The sequence below is a fragment of the Aethalodelphis obliquidens genome, unplaced genomic scaffold (genome assembly GCF_003676395.1).
Source record: "Aethalodelphis obliquidens isolate GAN/ISIS:26980383/991018 unplaced genomic scaffold, ASM367639v1 scaffold74, whole genome shotgun sequence".
Classification (NCBI taxonomy): Eukaryota; Metazoa; Chordata; class Mammalia; order Artiodactyla; family Delphinidae; genus Aethalodelphis; species Aethalodelphis obliquidens.
In genome coordinates, this window is record NW_020838018.1 from 3666528 (window position 1) to 3687032 (window position 20505).

At 36.0% G+C, this 20505-nt stretch overlaps 1 protein-coding gene across 2 annotated transcripts in view; it reads right to left on the reverse strand.

Moving 5' to 3' along the window:
* The window catches only part of AUH (AU RNA binding methylglutaconyl-CoA hydratase), a 162225-nt gene that overhangs the window by 113782 nt on the left and 27938 nt on the right, over positions 1-20505 (reverse strand). The gene's annotated exons all lie outside the window — the stretch shown is intronic.

Below are 20505 nucleotides of genomic sequence, written 5' to 3' on the forward strand. Positions count from 1 at the left end.
ATTAAATAGTATGATCACACTGGTCTTACTGAGAAAGTATAATAAAATTCAGTAAGATCTCTGTAGTCCATATATTCCTGATAATTTAATATTTGGTTCTAAGTTACATATTTTTAATTACTTGTATTGCTTTTGCAGTATCTACCGCAAACTCTTTTCAACTAAATATGTAGTAATCAGAAACATAATACCCCAAGTAGACAATGCATGGAGTTAATAACCATTTAACAATTCTATGAGAATATAGTTCATTTAAATATTGCCCACTAAAATGGTCCTCTCCTAAAATACTTGGACCTTTTTTTATAAATTCCTTCTTTTGAATATGCTTTAGGATTACTATGTAGTAAATTTCTACCTACTTATGTTTGTCGCGGACTAGTCCAGTGAGTAGAAAAGTTATGTAAAACAATGATAATATTCTTTGTTGTACACTGCAGGATACCTAGCTTTATTGGCCCCCGGTAACCAAATGATAGTAAAGCCTCTCAGTCATTGTGACAAGCAAAAATGTCCCCCTAAATTCTAATATCTTCCCCAATGAGTGTTACCATCCCTCTTGAGAGCTAATGCTCCAAGTCAGTGGTCTTCAACATTTTTTGTTCCCATTACAGCTGAAAAGAATTTTGAAAAATGATGCATTCCCTTGAACAGTTTTATATTGACATCTAAAATTTTTCATAATTTAAATAGTTGCAAGGATTGCCGTGCACTATAAACACTGGCACCTTAAAATACAACTGATATATATCATTGTCAATGCATCCAGTGGAATCTACATACCAGCGACTTGACTCTCAAAATCATTCATGTCTAAAACAAGAAACAAATCCTTGCTTAACGATAAGAAATACTATGTCATTTATTTTCTTTATGAACAACTTTATGAAGTGTTGTATTTCTACAACACTTTGTTGCAATTTTTTTCTGATGCAATCAGCTTTTATGCTTAAAATTCTTCTTTTGACCACTGTCACATTTCTTTGCAACAAAACATATATATTGTATAAACTGAATTAATTTTTATTAAATTCCCTGTAACCATGAAGCACTAAGTTTAGAAGTTTTCCTCTGGACTAACTTTTAATTACAAGCATTATTAGCATAAAATTGATTAAATATATTATAAATCTGATAACAACTAGACATTAAAAGTAAACTTTTTTGGGAAAAGTATCTCAATGAGATAGATAAGACGACCTCCCCTTCTTCCATTATTTCATATATCTATGCATGAAAATCATTTATTGCTAGAATACTTCAGCAATGTCACCCAATTCTTTCAACTCCTTTAAAGCCAGCTCTTGAAAAATCACATAGTAATCAAGAAGCATTTAAAAATTCCATAAAAACTTTACTGTCCTTAAATTAAGCTGAAAGCAATGAATTGGAAACTGCCAGAATAAGAATAGGATCCTAGTTAAAATTCTCAACATTAGTATTTTAAAATACCCCTTTTAGAGCAATTCAGACCTTTCTTCATCCCTGGGTCAAGGAAGCAAAAAAAGGCAAAATCAGGATTGACTACTGTAAAGTGCAAGAAGAGCAACTATGAAAGAGAAGATGGTAAAGAGTAACTTAACCTGCAGATCAGCCTGAAAAGTTCTACAAAAAAGTACATATAAGTTATCAGCTAGGTCCCTTTTAAACAATCTGTATCTCCTGAATGCCTAGAGGAGAACCCAACCTCAGTCTGGGGGATAATTGCTTTAAGTCATTTCCCTCGGAGTACAGGTGCTGGAATTACCTGTTCCATGAAATGTCTGGATAGAATGTTCCTCTGCAGTCATGGAGACCAAGTGTTTTCATTGTTATGGGACCAGTCAGGTTTTCTATTTAAGTCAGTTTTGGTTAAGTTTTATTTTCTAATAATTTACCTATTCCACTTAAAATTTCAAATTCACTGTTATCAGTTATTCTTAATATTATCTTACCAGATTAATCTCTGTAAAGTTTATACCTATGAGATCCTTTTTCAATTTGAATATTGTTTAGTTATTCCCTCACCCTTGATAAATCTTGTCAGAAATTTGGCTATTTGACTTTTGAGGAACCAACTTTGGACTTTATTATCCTATTACTTACTGTGTATTTTTCCAAGTCATAAGTTTATGTTCATCTTCAGTTCTTTCCTTCTACCCTATCTGGGTTTATTCTGTAGTCACTTCTATCATTTTTAAAAATTGGATTCTTAGTTTATTCATCTTGAGCATTTATTCTTTCTTAAAGTACAATCTAAACTATATTATACAACTTTTAAAGTATTTTGTTAGAATTTAGTTCTGAATATGTTCTAATTTCCATTAAGATTCCTTTGTTGAGCTGTAAGTTATTTAGAAGTTATTTTAAATTCCCCACGTAGGGGACTTTTTCTAATTACCTTTTGTAAATGACTTGTATCTTATCTGCCTGTAGTCACAGAATTCAGCCTTTGAAATCTGTGCAGGTTTTACAGCCAAGCAGATGGTTAATTTTCATGAATATTCCACATGTGCTTAAAAGAGATGCACAGTCATCAACTGCTGAGGGCAATGATCCACACAGGTACATTACATTAACCCTCAGCAGGCCAGGAAAAATAATCAACACCCTTTATCAGCTGGGCTGATAGACTCTTTGTATTAATATTTTATTTAAAATTTAGGTCATTTTATAAATAATTTACAGAAAAATAAAAGGATAATAAAAAATCAAATTAGTTGGAAATTTCAGTCAAAATTTAAATACATAAAATCCATATATTTTTATATTTTCCTGGTATGTGCATATATGTGTATTACACATATACATACCTACAAATGCATAGTGTATGCATATATGCACTCACATACTTACATATATCACATACACACACGAACACATATGAAAAGGGTTATATCATTTGAATGAAACTGGTCATCAACTGACACACATGAACCTGGGACACACAGTTTTATAAAATCTGATTCCAGATTTCAAATATAGCTCTACTAAATGATCATTACTTCTGCTTCTTCTTGAACTTGCATTGTAGACATGCTGTGCTTTTGAAAATTTGGATGGCCCATAAACTTGTTGAGGACAGCCATATTCATTGTTCCCTGATTGTAAATATTCATTTTTAGATTTATAAATATCCATCAGAATGATCAATGATTTGTTTTCTTTTCTAAACCATAGAGTCCCTTCCTGTCACCTCTGTGTACACACCTGCCTTCAACACTCTTCAATTACAAGCTGTATCAAGTAAATGCTCATGTACATCATCATATGAAATGCAAGAATATGTCACATATCCTTTTGGAAAAACTGAATAGTCCAACTTCTTGTCACAAAATACTGCATGGTGAAGTCCTTCCTACCTAATGACTAACTGGATGCAGATTCCATACTTCCTTTATAGAAACCACAGAAATATACTGCTCACTCATCAATTCTTGAGTTCAAGAAAATTAATCTAGGATATTGTCATCTGATGACTCACAGTCTAAGATTTCACTCATAAGATCAAGTTCGCCATCATGATTAGGGCCTACAGTCTGCTGTCTCTTTTGACCATTATTTTACCCATCTAATAACTGTGAAATGTCTTCCTCTGTCAACTTTTCTACTCTTGTACCATTATGTGTAGAAAATGAAAAATTCTAAATTCTCAGCTGTGTTCAGTGATAACTAAAAGAATGACTACAAAGATGGTACCTCCAGACTTCAGTTATATTTTCTTAAAATATGTGCAACTCTTGAGGCAATGCAATAAAAAAAAAAAAGATAATGCAATAGCAATGATTTGACCTCTACAACATCTTTCTAGACAATTCCATCTTTCTTCCATTTTCTTATTTTAGTTTTTCATAGCATAGTTGGGAATAATTAAAGAGTAATGATAAAAATCATTCTTAGGATGATGAAATTACCAATATAAAGATACAGTGATATGAGATAAGAACCCACAGCATCTTAGATTCATAAAAAGCTCCAATGAACCCATACAGTAACTGCAAGAGAAAAGGAGTTTTAATTTTCTTTTTTAAATTTTCTGTTCTTCAGAAGACCTCTAAGAAAGAATGAAAGCCATAAAACATCAATCCATACAAGCAAAATTGTTCAAAAAAGAAACTAGTAAATTAAATCTGGGTCCAGGGGACTCTGACGATATAAGGGTTAAGTTTACTAACTGACATATTCAAATCTCCTATAGACTTACTTTTTCCTTGTTTAATCTATCATCAACTAAGAAAAGTGCTAAAAATTCCCATTATGGTGGTGGATTTGTCCATTTTTCCTTAGGGTGATATCAATTTTTGCACTGTATATTTTGAGGCTGTTTCTAACAGCAAAAAAGTTGAGAATCAACATATCTACAAGGGAAATTGAATCTTTTATGATTACGTAGTGACCTTCTTTAACTCTAATAATTACTATCTCTAATAAAAATTTGTTTTAAAGTCTATTTCATTTGATATCAATATAGTTATACCAGCTTTCTTTTAGTCAGTATTAGACTGGTATATCTTTTTCTACTCTTCAACTTTCAATGTCCTTATGCTTTAGGTGTTTCTTACAAGCAGCTTAGTGATAACTTTTCTTAAGCCAGCCGTTGCTTGTGTTCTAATTCAAGAATTTAGTACACTTACATTCACTATGATAGGTAATAAATTTGAATTTATTTCTACAATTACATTTTAGGATATTTAGCCCATTAGTTCTTTTTTTTCTCCCTCCATCTCCCTCCCTATTTTTTAACCATCTTCTGGATTGACTGTTTTACTTGTTCTTATTTCATTTACTCAGAAGTTTAAATACCACCTGTATACCAATGTCAAAATTTTTACCTCACGCCCAGACCTCTACCCTGAACTAACTACAGACTCCTAAATTCAGCTGCCTATTAGACATATCCAGTTGAACGTCTAATATGCATCTTATAAACACAATAAACCCTCCCCTCCCCCAACTATTAAATTTCCTCCCCAGAATATGCTCCTCTTGCATTCTTCCACGCCTCAGTTAATGCGAACCCCATCCTTTCAATGTTCTGATCAAAACAGAATCAACCATTATTCTTCTCCCTCATACCCCTTCCTTTTCATCAGTAAATCCATGTCTCCACCTTCAAAATACATGTAGAATCCAATAATTTTTCACCACCTCCACTACTACACTGGTCCAAGTATGATCTTACCTGCAGGGGATCAAAGACAGAAGTTCTGGAACAGTCTATTCTTGACACACAGCCAGAGCAAGCCTTTTAAAATTTAAGTCTTTTCAGGTCACTCCTTAGCTTAAAACACCCCAGATTCTCTTTTCACTCAAAGTAGAAGTGAAAATTCTATGTCACTTGGACTCCTACTACTTCTGTGACATCACCTCCTAGAACTCATCTTGTCCACTGGGCTCCAGAGACACTAACCTTCTTGCTCTCCCATTATCTTGCAAAGTGTGATGTTGCCTCCAGGCTCCATTCTTTTTTTATTTTATTTTTTATTTTTTAACATCTTTATTGGAGTATAATTGCTTTACAATGGTGTGTTAGTTTCTGCTTTATAACAAAGGGAATCAGTTATACATATACATATGTTCCCATATCTCTTCCCTCTTGCGTCTCCCTCCCTATCCCACCCCTCTAGGTGGTCACAAACCACCTAGCTGATCTCCCTGTGCTATGCGGCTGCTTCCCACTAGCTATCTATTGTAGTGAGGTGGATAGTCCTAGAGTCTGTCATATAGAGTGAAGTAAGTCAGGAGAAAAACGAATACCGTATGCTAATACATATATATGGAATCTAAGAAAAAAAAAAATGTCATGAAGAACCTAGCGGTAAGATGGGAATAAAGACACAGACCTACTAGAGCAGGCTCCGTTCTTGCTTACCTCTCTGCCTAAAACACTCTTCCCCAGGTATCCACAAGGAAAGTTTACTTCTTCCAGTGAACTTCTTCAGGACTAGTTCACTTCTTCCAGGACTCTACTTATTTATCTCCTTCTCAGAGAGGTTTTCCCTCTTCACCATATATGAAACAGCAACCCTCTATGCCAGCCACAAGAACTCATTCTTCTTGCCCAGTTTTATTTGTATTCAGAGCATTCATCTGACACAGTACACATTTACGTTAATTTTTTTTTCACTGCCTCCCCTACCCCCATGCCTATGGAGGCTTCACAAGAGCAGGTGATTGCTGTCTTACTTACTGCTGTATTCCCAGATCCTAGAATAGTCCCTAGCCCATGACAGGCTCTCCTCCAAGAAATATGATGAATAAATAAATGAATAAATGAAAGAAATCCATGTGTTTTCTTTATAGCTGGCCCTAATGAAGACAATTTATAGTAGGAATTTTAAAACTCATGAATATTGGCTGTCTACTTAGCATCTACCGCCCTCCTCCCACCTCCTAAAGGTGGCCTTATTTTTGTTGTCTGCCTCTACCGTCCCCACCCCCCACATTCCATGTACTTTGAAAGAAGTTAAATCCATTCCCATAGCACATCAGCATAGTTTCTTCCTCTGAGAGGTCAAATCAAGATCAATCTGAGGGTTCCAGCTTGGATTTGGGCAAAAGTGTTCTCTTCTCTTCATTTCAACATCGTCATACATGGATAGGAGGCCCTGAACTACTGAAGCTTCAGGCTACCAAGCTGGATGAAGGTGGCATATAGAAGACAGTGAAGCCAAAGGAATTTCGTAACAGCCCAGAATCACTGAATTAGAGCAATCCTAACTACCTTGTAGTTTAAGTCAACTTGAATCAATTTTTCTGTAACCTGAAGCTGAGAGATTCCCATCTGATGCTTATTATCTACTAGATGATATATTACAAATGATAACAAATGGGTCAGATTCACTCTACATCTGTTCTCAAGGAATGGGACTGATTGATGAGGGCACTGGTTAGCCCTAATTATTACATGGAATTTCTAGCCAAGGTTTAGCGTGGGAGAGAACCAAATCAGGTTCAGGAACATAATCTTCTTGTTATGACTACCTTCATAGCTTCTAAAACTTTAATAGCAACACTAAATTCTCAAGTACTTTTAGCTTAGATTTCTTCATCCTGGATCTGAAACCACCTTTTATCCAATTAAACATAAAATTTCAATCTATAAAAAGTTACAGGGACTTAACAGTTTCTGGTTCCACATACAAGGAGCTTAGAAGTTGTCACTCTGTCCTAACAACAAGTAAAAAGCTGAATAGACTGAATCAACAACTCTTCTAGGATCTGAAAGAGAGGTGAGGAGGACACAGGGCAAACCACTGCTCCCAAGACTGAAGAAACAAACAGACAGATACAGAGAATCACAACATACCAGAGCAGAGACTCAGGATGAGTGGAAACCAGTGCCAGGGTCAGAAAACCTGAACTGCAACTGATGAACTGCTGGAGTCTCAGTAGGAACAACTCTGAGGGTTAAAAACTCTAGGGGTACCCCACAGTTTTCTGAGGTTTACCTCCAAGAGCCTAACCAGCTTCTCAAAATAAATACTGGAGAAAAATCCCCTCCTCCTTCTAACAGAGGAAGGGGCAAAGGAACCATTTTGAAATACCAGAGCACTCTATTCTTAACAAGGCCTGCCTTCAGGGAAAACTGATGAACCAAAGCCTAACTGACCTGGAGGAAGGGAAACACCAAACTCCAGCCCACTCTAGTCATCCAGTCCCACCTAAGGGGGCAAAAAAACCCTGAGAAACACTTGTGAAGTTCACAGAGGCATAGGCTCACTAAAAGCCTGAAACTAATCATAGCACAATAGAACACTTCCCCTCCCCCCAGCACCTTACTGCATTACTACAGGCCTATTCACAGCCTTTACCCAGTACATCATGTCAGGCTATCAAGAAAATATTAAAAGGCATACCAAATCACAAAAACACAATTTAAAGAGACAGACCAAGCACCAGAACCAGACGTAGCAGACATGTTGGAATTATAAACCAGGAATCTGAAACAAATTGTTAAGGGCTATAATGAATAAAGCAGACAGCATGCAAGGGCTCCAATGAATAAAGCAGACAGCATGCAAGAACAGATGGGCAATGCAAGCAGAGATGGAAACCCTAAGAAAGAAAAGAGATGCTAGAGATCAAAAACTTTGCAAAAGAAATGAACACTGGCTTTGATGATCTTCTCAGTAGACAGGACAGAGCTGAGCAACCAATCTCTGAGCTTGAGGATGTCACAATAGATTCCAAAGATGAAAAAGGAAACAAAGACTGAAAAACAAAAAACAAAAACACCAACATCAAAGGACTGAGGGACAACTACAAAAGGTATAATATGTGCATAATGGGAATACCAAAAGGAGAAAAAAGGGAAAAAGAAACCTAAGAAACATCTGGAACAATAATGACTGAGAAGTTCCCCATATTTATGTCAGACACCAAACCACAGATCCAGAAAGCTCAGTGAAAAACAGGCAGAGAACACCAAGAACACCAATGCAAAAACCAAGCAACCAACAAATAAAAAAGAAACTACCTAGGCATATTTTCAAACTACCAAAAGTCAAACATAAATTCTGAAAGAAGCCAGAGGAAAAATACATCTTACCTATAAAAGAACAAAGGTAAGAATTACATCTGGAATCTCCTCAGAAACCATGCAAGCAAGGAGTGGAGTGAAATATTTAAAGTGTTGAGAGAAAAAGAATACCAAACCTAGAATTCTGTACCTGTGAAATTATCCTTCAAAAGTGAAGGAGAAATAAAAACTTTATCAGAGGTGCTTCCCTGGTGGCGCACTGGTTAAGAATCTGCCTGCCAATGGAGGGGACACAGGTTCGAGCCCTGGTCCAGGAAGATCCCACATGCCACGGAGCAACTAAGCCCATGTGCCACAACTACTAAGCCTGTGCCTGTCTAGAGCCCATGAGCCACAACTACTGAGCTCGCGTGCCTAGAGCCAGTGCTCCGCAACAAAAGAAGCCACTGCAATAAGAAGCCCACGCACCACAACAAAGAGTAGCCCCCACTTGCTGCAACTAGAGAAAGCCCACGCACAGCAACAAAGACCCAACGCAGCCAAAAATAAAATAAAATAAATACATTTATAAAAAACAAACTTTATCAGATAAACAAAAACTGAGGAAATGTGTTGCCAACAGACCTGCCTTGCAAGAAATATTTTAAAAAATATTTAGAGGGAAGGAAAATTATATAGTCAGAAACTTGAATCTACATAAAGAAAGTGCATCAAAGAAGAATAAGTGAAGGTAAAATAAAAACTTTTACTTTTCTTATCCTTAATTGACCTAACAGGTAACAATGTGTTCAAAATAGTAATAGTATTTGATTATGTTTACCTATGGATATATCTTACATATATATGAGTATGTGTGCCTATATGTGTATAAACATATATAAAAGAAACAATTAATAGCTATTGTAAAGGATGGAGGGGAAGAATTAGGATTATTTTGTTATTATAACGTATCACACTACCCATAAAGCAGTATTATTCTAAAGTGGACTTAGATTAACCATAAATGTATATTGCAAACTCTAGAGCAACAATAAAAAAAAAGGAAATATAACTGACATGCTAAGAAATGAGAGAAAATGGAATTACATAAAATGCTCCAATGCCTTTTGAAAACCACAAAAGGCAAAAAAGAGAAGAAATAAAAAGGAACAAAGAACAAGGGCAACAAATAGAAAACAGTAACTAATATGGTAGATATTAATTCAACTATATCAATGATCACTCTGAATATCAATGTCTAAATGCAGCTCTGACAATACAGAGATTGTCAGAGCTGATAAAAAAAAAAAACCACTGAACTACATATGACTACAAGAAATCCACTTTAAATATAAACACACATATAAATTAAAAGTAAATGGATAGAGAAAAACATACCATGCTAACACTAATCAAAAGAAAGCAAGAATAGCTATATTAATTTCAGATACACATACTTCAAAGCCAAGAAAGCTATCAGCAATAAAGAAGGACATTACATAATGATAAAGGGGTCAAATCTCCCAGAACACATACCAATCCTTAACACATATAACAGCCAAGCATCAAACTACGTGAGGCAAAAACTGATAGAACTGAAAGGAAAAACAGAAGAATCCATTACCATAATTAAAATTTCAATATATCTCTATCAGAAACGGACAGATCCAGTAAGCAGAAAACCAGTACAGACGTAACTGAACTCAACAACACCATCAATCAACTGGATATAACTGACATTTATAGCCTACTTCATCCAACAACAGCAGGATACACATTCTTCTGAAGCTCACATGGAACATTCACCAAGATAGGCCCCATTTGGGGCCATAAAGCACACCTTAACAAATTTTAAAGAAAAGAAATCATACAATGTCTACTCTCAGTCCACAAGAGAATTCAACAAGGAATCAAGAACAGAAAAATAACTGGAAAATCCCAAAACACTCAGAGATTAAACAACACACTTCTAAATAATACGAGTCAAAGAAGAAATCTCAAGCACTATAGAATTTTAAAAAACATTTCATTCAATAAAAATAAATGAATAAATAAAAGAAATCTCAAGAGAAATTTTAAAATATTTTGAAGAAAATGAAAACACAATTTATCGAAATCTGTGGTATACAGAAAAAGCAGTGCTTAAAGGAAAATTTATACACCACTGAATGCATATGTTATGAAAGAATATCTAAAATCAATACACTAGAAAAAGTGCAAATCAAATCCAAAGTAAGCAGAAGAAAGAAATAATAATAAAACAGAAATTATGAAATTGAAAACAAAAACAGAGAAAATCAACAACAAAAAAAGCTGGTTCCTTAAGATCAATATAATAAATAAGCTTCTAGCCATACTTATGAAGGAAAAAGGAAAGAGGACACAAATGATTTTTAGTATCAGAAATGAAAGAGGTGACACTGCTACAGATCCCACAGATGTTAAAAGAATAACGAAAAAGAATACTATGGGGCTTCCCTGGTGGTGCAGTGGTTGAGAGTCCGCCTGCCGATGCAGGGGACACGGGTTTGTGCCCCGGTCCGGGAAGATCCCACATGCTCTTCCCACATGCCACGGAGCGGCTAGGCCCGTGACCCATGGCCGCTGAGCCTGTGTGTCCGGAGCCTGTGCTCTGCAATGGGAGAGGCCACAACAGTGAGAGGCCCGCATACCGCAAAAAAAAAAAAGAAAAAAAGAAAAAAAAAGAATACTATGAACAATTCTATGCCCACAAATTTGATAACCTATATGAAATGAACCAATTCCTTTAAAGATGCAAACTGCCCAAACTCACACAAGAAGAAACAGATAATCTGAATGTGACTATGTCTATTTCAAAAATTGAATCAATAAATAACCTTCCAAAACAGAAAGCACCAGGTCCAGAAGGGTTCAGTGGTAAATTTCTACCAAAAATTTTAGGAAGAAATACAGTTGACCCTTGAACAACACAGAGGTTAATCTGTGTATAATTTATAGTCAGCCCTCTGGACCCACAGTTCCTATGCATCCATGGATTCAACCAACCACGGACCACATAGGGCTTTACTATTTACTACTGAAAAATATCTGTGTATAAGTGGATCTGTACAGTTCAAACCCGTGTTGTTCAAGGGTTAACTGTATTCCAATTTTCTACATCTCTTTCAGAGTACAGAAGCATAAGGAATACTTCCTAACTCATTCTATGAGACCAGCAACACCTTAATACCAAAACCAGGACATTACAAGAAAACTACACACCCATATCTCTCATGAACACAGATGCAAACATCCTCAACAAAGCATTAGCAAATTGACACCAACAGTGTATAAAAAGAATTAAACAACACAACTAAGTGGGATTTACCCCAGATATACTAAGCTGCTCAGCACTCAAAAATCAATTAAAAGAATCCATTACATCAGCAGGCTTAAAAGAAAATTACATGATCATATTAATAAATGCAAGAAAAGCATCTGACAAAATTTAGTACCCATTCATGATACCCAATCTCAATAAACTAGGAATACAAGGGAACTTCCTCAACTTGATAAAGAATATTTATTAAACACCTACAGCTAACATCATAATTAAAGATGAGACACTAGAAATTTCTGCACTACGATCAGGTAAAAGGCACTCCTTTTCAATGTCATACTGCAAGTCCTTATTAATGCAATAAGGCAGGAAAAGGAAGTAAAAGGTAATACAGACTGGGAAGGAAGACATAAAACTGTCATTGTTCAGATGATACGATTGTCTACTACATAGAAAATCCAAAATAATCAACAAAAAAATTCCTGGAACTAATAAGCAATTATACCAAGGCTGCAGAATTCAGAGTTAATATATAAAAATCAACTGCTTTTCTATATATCAACAATAAACAGGTGAAATTTGAAATTAAAAATGCTTACATCAGCATCTCAAAAAATGAAACACTTAGATATAAATCTAACAAAATATGTACAAGATCCACACAAGGAAAACTACAACACTTATGAAAAAAAATCAAAGAAGAACTAAATAAGCAGAGAGATATTCCATGTTCATGGATAGGATGACTCAGTATGGTTAAAATGTCAGTTCTCCCCAATTTGATCTATAAATTCAATGTACAGATGTGACATCAAAGGCACAATCCTTGAAAGAAATAATGGATAAGCTGGACTTCATTAAAACGAAAAATTTATGCTATGCAAAAAACAAAGTCAAGAGAATGAGAAGACAAGCAACAGACTGTGACAAACTATTTGCAAAAGACACATCTGATAAAGGAATATTATCTAAAATATACAAAGAACTCTTAAAACTCAACAATAAGAAAAAAAAATTCATTTAAAAACTGAGCCAAAAACCTGACACCTCACCAAAGAAGATATGTACATGGTAAATAAGCCTATGACAAGATGCTCCACATATATGTCATCATAGAAATGCAAATTAAAACAACAGAGATACCACTACACACTCATTAGAAGAGCCAAAATCTGGAATACTGACAACACCAAATGTTGGTGAGGATGTAGAGCAACAGAAATTCTTTCATTGACAGTAGGAAGGCAAAATGGTACAGCCACTTTGGAAGACAGTTTGGAAAATTCTTATAAAACTAAACAGACTCTTACCATACAATCCAGCAATCATGCTCCTTGGCAGTTACCCAAAGGAGTTGAAAACTATGTCCAGTTAAAAATCTGCACACAGTTGTGTACAGTAGCTTTATTCACAATCACCAACACTTGGAAGCAAACCAGGTGTCCTTCAGTAGGTAAATGGATAAACAAATTGTGATACGTCTATACAGTGGAATATTATTCAGCAATAAAAAGAAATGAGCTATCAAGGCATGAAACGACATGAAGAAAATGTCAATGAATAGTACTAAGTGAAAGAAGACAATCTGAAAAAGCTGCATACTGTATGATAACAGCTATAGGACACTCTGGAAAAGGTAAAAGCATGAAGACAGTAAAGAGATCAGCGGTTGTGAGGGTGAAAGGGATGAATAGGCAGAGCACAGAGGACTTTTAGGGCAGTGAAAATACTAAGTATAATAATATAATGGTGGATACATTTCATTTTACATCTGTCTAAGCCCATAGAATGCACAACACCAAGAGTGAACCCTTGTGTAAAGTTACTCACTTATAACCATGTAAGTTAATCAATTGTAACAAATGTACCACTCAGGTGGAGGATGTTGCTAATGAGAGAGGCTATTCATAAGTGGAGGCAGGGGGTATATTGGAAATCTCTGTACTTTCCCCTCAATTTTGCTGTGAACCCAAAACTGCTCTAAAAAAAATTTAGTTTTTTAAAATCTATATAGCAAACTTTCCTCAAAGTCATTTATAGCAATTCCCCATTTAAAGAAAAGGATTTTATCAGAATTCAAGGCTCTAATAAACAGGGCTTCATTCTTCCTCACAGTGAAGCATTTGGTTGGTTTTCATCAACCAAAACCCCAAACCTCCATTCTGCCCAGCATCCCAGGACCCCTGGCTTGCTTAAAGACTTCTTTTTTTTTTTTTTAAAGCTGTGCCGCATGGCATGTGGGATCTTACCTCCCCCACCAGGGATGGAACCCGCGCCCCCTACAGTGGAAGCACAGAGTCTTAACCACTGGACCACCAGGGAAGTCCTTGAAGGCTTCTCTTCTAAAGTCATGTCATTTCTCCCTCTCAACAGGATCAGGATCAGTTTCATCAGCAAGCAAACTGGGAGAGTATCTCCATCTTGAGAAAGTCTCATTAACCCACTTCTAGCTATCATGACACTTCTACGAACTAATATGGAATGATTTCTAGGATATACTGTTAACTGAAAAAAAGTAAGTGCAAAAGAGTACATATAGAATCCTACTTGTACAAGAATGGAAACAGGTAAACAAGTACATCCTTAAATTAATTTTGCAAAAAGAAACATAATGGATAAACTAGAAACTAATGAGATTCATTAACACCCTCAAGGGTGGGAATTGGAAGGGATTAGAGGGAGGAAGTGAGTAGTGATACTTCCATGAATAGTTTTGACTTTTGAAATTGTATTGATACTTCAAATACTCAAACAAGAGTGAGGAAATCTAATTTTACTTCATATGAATCAAACATAATTAACTGAAGGGGAAATAACGTAAATAACTTTTCAACACAGTATTTTTACTCTATACCCTCAGTCTAAAGACATAAATACTCTAACAAACTCTAGTTAGAAAGTGTGTTTATCACAGTGGTATGGATCAGCAATTTTGAAACTATTTTCTGCATTACAATAGGACTGAGCAATTGAGTAAATATACTGTATATGATACATATAGAGAATAGGAAAGAATGAGAATGAATCCTGTGGTGAACTGGAAATGGAGTTATCAGTATGAACTCATGGCTTTCAATATATAAATACAGACCTTGACATAAGTATGTGTGTATATATATAAAAAATCTAATTTATTTATCTACATATTTCTTAGTTCTGCCCAGTAAAAGGGCCAAGAAGCAGACACCCAAGGAACAATGAGCATGTTTAGCACCCAGATGTTGGTTCTTAAATACCATTCCCCATTAAAGGAACTGGATACTTCCATTTCTGACTATGGGGAGTGAGTGGCACTGGACTACTAGCCCTTCTTCATTCAATATATATGAAATATCTTTCAGATGTTGATCAACAGGTAGTGACAGACTGATCTGGGAGCCCACTGACTGTTCCAGCTTTCTTTCTGAAGGCACTTTACAGGCTGGGGTGCAAGGCAGGGAGATCTAAACAGAACAACACTGGTCTTGCTTGTATCACACGGACATGAGAGGGCAGGGGAGGCTGGTTGGCTGGAATTTGCAGGACAGGGAACCAGAGAGGAGAGAGCCTCTCACAGAGAGAGTGCTAATAATCTGCATGGGGTTCCCTTAAGCTTTAAACTAAGGCAATTATCATTTCATAGGTAATTATCAAAGAAAGAACATCAACAGGGAGCTGTGGTCTGAACAACTCCTGATGTTCACGTATGACCAGCAAGAAGCAAGAAAATGTACAGAACACCCCAGGCATTTAGTAAAGACATCAGAAACTTTAAAAACAAGCCTCAAAAGGGTCAAGCAGATCCTCCAGGAGAATAACTGCCTGCTAGAACAAAACAACACTTTAAGAAAGACACCCAGTGAAGGCTGTCCTATCTGTAGAAAAACAAAACCAATTTACAGAAGTATTTCATAGAATTCAAAAGAAGAGAATGACCAGAGGTTTACAGTTAGGAAGAGATAACAAGTCTATAATAGTACTACAGATATTAAAATGAATAAATCATATTGTTACTTAATGTGTTAATCATGTTGGCTTTATTTTTATTTTAGAGAATACGAAAATACTACCTCCATCTCTCAAATCTTATTTTGCCCTCCAAAGTCCTAAGTTATTCAAATGGAAATTCTAATCAGGAGGTTTCCAGGAACCCTAAACCTCAAAATAATCCTAACTGGTAGTGGCCTTCAAATCTAGCATTCATCTAAATGATGATATCAGTGAACAAAATATTTGTACAACTGTGAGTTGCAGAGTGTCTGCAGGATCATTCATCAATCGCGCAAGAGAAAAAGGTACTTTTAAAGTACGTTAAGAGACACAACACAGCTTCCACAGGTCAGGCATCTTAACATCTTCCTGTGGAGCTCAACGGAACTCAGCCTGGCTTCTCCAGCTACAGGTGAGGGGCCAGGTCTCAGGAAATGGACTCAGCCAAGCAGAGGAGAAAAAGGAATCAAGTCTGGACCAGGGGTAAGAATAGTACAGCCTGCAGACCACTCTGCACCCAGTTGTTGCTTGGCTCTCAAGCTAAAAACAGTCTACTTTTTTCTAAAGCACTGTAAAAAAATTTTTTTTAATTCTTTTAAATAAAGTATGACAAAGACTGTAAGAGGTCCACAAAGCCTAAAATATCTGGCCCTTTACTGAAAAAGTTTCCCTAACCCTAATCTAGACTAACTCTGGCTCCCAAGGGACCCTCTCAGAAAGCAAACTGTGCTGCTAAATATCAATTGCCAGAAGCAGACTGATAAAAATTCAGTTTTCTTTCTAATATTTCCAGCTCTGCCTTTCTAGCTGCTGGTGCTCTACCGAACCTGACCCAGGGTCACGGGCGAATTTTATACTCCCCTGGCCCCTCCCCTGTAGAAGAGGGGCCTTCTACACTGAGGACCTCTTGTGGCCTTCAGTGCCTTCCAATGCCCCCTCCCCACCAAAGGCTGCACGACCTAACTGGGCAGGCCTGGAGAGGGGGGCTAAGGGAGAACAGCCAAGGCCAACTGTCTCTTCATCCTATAAGCCACCTGTATATGTACTGAATCCAAAAATAAGCTTGTTTTATTTAATCTTTGCCAACATTACTTTCTCAACAACCAAAATTTTTCAATTCTTCATCCCATGAACTATTTGTCAATGGACTAGGCACTCTTCTGATAATGGGCACCTGCCCCAATTCCAGGGAATGAGCTTATCTGCAGAAGAAGCAGATTGATGACAAACAAGTAAAAAATAAATTCAGGAACTAAGAAGTACAAAGATGAGGCTAAAATACGAAATAGTAACAGAGGGTGAGAAGTAAGGAGGCCTGTTTTGGTTAAAATGACAAGGTAACAACTCTCTAAGGAGATGACATTTGAGCAGAGACCAAGCAAAGGGAACACTGAGTAGTCTGAGAGGAGAATGAGCACTGTCTAACAGAGAACAAGGGCTGCAGGATCAAGTGGGATGGACAAGGGCAAGAAATGTGAGAGATGGAACAGGAGAAGGTGAGGCAGCCAGAGCAGCAAGACCTTATACATTTGGTATCAGTTTCCCTACAAATAACTACAACCTTAGTGGAATTATCCTACAGTTCTAGGTCAGAAGTCTAAAATGGGTTGGCAGGGCTGTATTCCTGAGGCTCTAGATAATGAGTTTCCTTGCCTTTCCCTGCTTCCAGAAGCTGTCCACATTCCTTGGCTCAGGGCCTCTTCCCTGCAAACTTCTTCCTATCCTCATTTCTCTTCTCAAATTCTAATCCTCCTGCCTCTCTCTTAAACAGAACCTTGTCTTTATATTGGCCCCACTACATAATCCAGGATAACCTCTTCATTTCAAGATCTTTTATTTATTCATATCTGTGATGTCCCTTTTGCATTGTAAGATCACACATACACAGGTTTCAGGGATTAGGACATGGACATCTTTGGGAGTCACTATTCAGCCCATCATACTTTATTTCTGAGAATTATTTGAAGTAGGGCAATGAAGTGATTCACACTTTATTTCTGAGAATTATTTGAAGTAGGGGAATGAAGTGATTCACACTTTATTTCTGAGAATTATTTGAAGTAGGGGAATGAAGTGATTATTTTTTAGATTACTTGGGCTGCACTGTGGGGAATGTACTATATATAGTGGGGCAAGAATGGAAGCAGAGAGATGAGTCAGCAGGTTATTACTAACATATACTTCCTGTTTCTTAAAAAGAAAATAATATCTACAGAACATAAAATATTATTTCGGTAGTATTTTTTAAAATGGAAATAAGGTCAGAAATGAATTAGCAACAACCAATAATTATTAGTTCCACAAAAAGGCCATGAGTACTCTGAGTCATTTTTAATGGCATCTCTGGCACGCTGAAATGAAGAATTTAAAAAAATAATACTAAAAGTTTGTATTAGGAAAGAAGAACTAAAATCAATGATCTAAGCTTCCACCTTAAAAAGCTATAAAATGAGAAGTAAATTTAACCCAAAGCAAATAGAGGAAAGAAAATAATAAAGAAATTAATGACACAGGAAACAGAAAAAAAAAAAAAATCAATGAAACCAAAGCCAGTTCTTTGAAAGGATCAAGAAAAATAATAAATGTTCTGACAGACTTTTAAGAAAAAAGACACGAATTATCAATATCAAAAATGAAAAAGGAACCATCATTATATTTAGATTCAACAGACATTAAAAGGATAATAAGTGAATATTATGAATAACTTCATGCCAATGAATTTGGAAACTCAGATAAAATAGATGATTTCCTTAAAAGACATAATTTATCAAAACTTAAAAAGAAATGGATCACTTGAATAGTCCTATATCTACTAAAGAAATTAAATTCATAGTTAAAAATCTTCCCACAAAGAAAACTCCTAGACCAGATGGTTTTGTTGGTGCTTTTTACCAAATAAAGAAATAATATCAATTCTACACAAGTTCTTCCAGCAAAATAGAAGAAACAAAATTGCAACATTTTCCAATTCATTTTATGAGACCAGCAATACCTTGACACCAAAAACAGACACAAACATTGCAAGAAAAGAAAGCTACAAACAAATTTCCCTTATGAGCAAAGTTGAAAAATTCCTCAACAAAATTTTAGCAAATCAAATCTGGCAATATATAAAAACAATAATATATCATGATCAAAAAGGGTGCATTCCAGGAATACAAGGTTGTTTCATATTTGAAGATCAATCAATTCACCATATTAAAAGACTGAAAAACTATATGATCATCTTAATAAAAGCAAAACAAAAAAAGATTTGATAAAATTCAACACCAATTCATGATTTAAAAAACAAACAAACAAAAAACCCTCACAAAATTGGGAACAGAAACTTTTTCACCCTAGTAAAGTACATAAGTGAAAAAACTACAGCTAAATTATACTTAGTGGTGAAAGACTAAATGCCCTCCCCCTAACAGTCTCACCACTTTTATTCAACACTGTAATAAAGGTCCTAACTGATGTAATAAGAATAAAACAAAAGGCCAACATAATGGAAAGGAAGAAGTAAAACTGTCTTTTTATTTGCAGATGACTTGAATATCTACATAGAAAATCCCAAGGAATCTACAAAAAAAATTCCTAGAACTAAAAAGTGAGTTTAACATGGTTGCAGGATACAGTCAACATATAAAAATCAATTGTATTTCCATAGCCTAGCAATAAAAATCAGGAGTCTAAATTAAGAAAGGTCATTTTACAGTATCATCAAAAATATACAATATTTAGGAATAAATTTAGCCAAGCATGTTCAAGACTGTACACAGTAATTGAGACAGTGAAGAGCACAGAGAGCCTGGGTATAACTCAAACATATATGGTCAACTGATTGTTTTAGAAAGGTCCTAAGATAATTCAATGGATGAAAAGCTAGTCTTCAATAAATGGTGCTTAAAGAATTGGATATACTTTATAATATATAATAAAAATATATTTGGTCTTTGTCATGGGATCCTGGCACAGAGCTCTTAAAACCCTTGGAATTTCCTGAGTTATAGAAGTATTTTCTATTTTTATTCATACTGAGCCCCTCTCAACCACACCTGAGCTTATGTTAATGAGCTAACTGCTAGAGGGCCCCTTAATAGTTTTACCATGGAGGCTGGTCACCAGAAGGACCAAGCCATGATTAGAGGTTGGAACTTTTATCCCTACCCCTCAGTCTCTGGGGAGGGTAGAGGAACCAGAGATTGAGTTCAATCACTAATGGCCAATGACTTAATCAACTGTGGCTATGTAATGAAACCTACATAAAACCCATTAACAATTGGGTTCAAGAAGCTTCCAGACTGTTGAACACATGTTTGGGAGGGTGTCATGTCCAAGAGGGCATGGAAGCTCCTTAACCCCCTCCAGCCCAATCTTGCCCTATGCATTCTACCATTTTGGGTGTTCCTGAGGTGTAGCCTTTATAATAAACCAGTAATAGTAAATAAAGCACTTCTCTGAGGTCTATGAGTCAGTCTAGCAAATCCTATTCCTGACACTAAATGCGGTGGGGGGGGGGGGGGGGGGGGTAGTCCCCTACACCAATTCACCAATTCTCTGACACCAACTGGATGTCCAACAATTCAATTCAATTCTAATGCTAATGCCCTAAATTAGCATAGACCCTACAGGTTAAAGCCTCAGTCCCATGAGACTTCTTTCACTTTAGATGCCAGTTATAAGTCCCAGAGATCACCCATACTTCTGACCAACCAGCTATAAATTCAAAAGTTCCCCACACACCCCTCATCAGATTCAATAATTCATTAGAATAACTCACAAAACTTAAGAAATCACTTTACTTACATTT